Source organism: Chrysochloris asiatica, unplaced genomic scaffold, assembly GCF_000296735.1.
Source record: "Chrysochloris asiatica unplaced genomic scaffold, ChrAsi1.0 scaffold00087, whole genome shotgun sequence".
NCBI lineage: Eukaryota > Metazoa > Chordata > Mammalia > Afrosoricida > Chrysochloridae > Chrysochloris > Chrysochloris asiatica.
The window spans coordinates 612,445-613,657 of NW_006408605.1; positions in this window are offsets into that span (position 1 = coordinate 612,445).

The window sequence follows — 1,213 nt, forward strand, 5'->3', positions numbered from 1 at the left end:
CTCATCTTTCTCCCGCGGAGCGGCTGGTAGTTTCGAACCGCTGACCTTAAGGTTCGCAGCCCGATTCGTAACCACTACGCTACCAGAGCTACTTAGAGCGGTAGTTAACTCTAAATACCAACAGAGAGGGAAAGAGTCTTCACATCAAGTTTTATTGCTATCCCCTCTGTACACAGACAGGGTAGATAGGGAAGGGCAACTTAGACAATGGCTACCTAAAATGAGGGGGCAATAAAGGCACGAAGTGACTGACTTACAAGGTTTCAAGAGGGAGTTTAGTTTAAGAGTATTGAGGGAAAGAAAGAGTCCCCACTGAATAGCTGTCATCTTGTCTTGATGGGTCTGGTGAAAGGACATGGGGATAAGATTCATAAAACTCAATAGTGAATAATTGTTATCATGACTAATTGCGACTGCCATAATTGTAAAGGTAGAAGTTTTGTAACAAAAAAAAGGGGAGTGCTTAATCTCACAGCCCAGAAACAGAGGACCCTAGGACCATCAAGAGATAAACGCACAAATAGAATGCGGGACCTTATCCAGAGAAGCAGCAGCGCCAGAGATGGAGGCAGAGATAGGGGCATGGAGAGGCAGAGTGGCTGAGGAATCTAGATTCATCAACTAAGAAGAGAAGGACTAAGAACTGGTGGCCAGGAACAGACTTGCAAAATGTGCCCTTTTTAAATTATTATATATGCTTGAGTGGGGTTTTTTTGTTGTTTGTTTTTTAAAAAGCTAAAGTGGGTAGAGAGAAATACTGTTAACTGATGGTACATGGAGGGGATTATAATCATTGTAATAAAACAAGGTGTATGATTTGTTGAATGTAAAATTGATGATCTGCCCTGTAAACTTTCACTCAATCCACAATAAAAAACTTAAATAAAAAAAGAAAACAAAGTATCTTCTATTCTTCTAGCCACTCCAGGCTGGTCTGCTTGTCCTTTCAAGTGGAAATTTCCCTCCTCTATAGATTCTGGATGCTGTACAGGATTCCACCTATAGTCTTATGTAATGCAGAAGCTCCTCAGGAAGCCTCCTTCACAGGGCATGTTGTAGCCCCATTTTAGATATTCCAATCAGTTATAGGCAGAAGACGGACTTACAAGATTTCTATGGTGATATTTCTGGCTATTCCTTTATCTCCCCTTCAAGTGTCTGTTTTATAATGGTATGCCAGGGAAACCAAGATTCATAAGACAGCCAAGCAGCT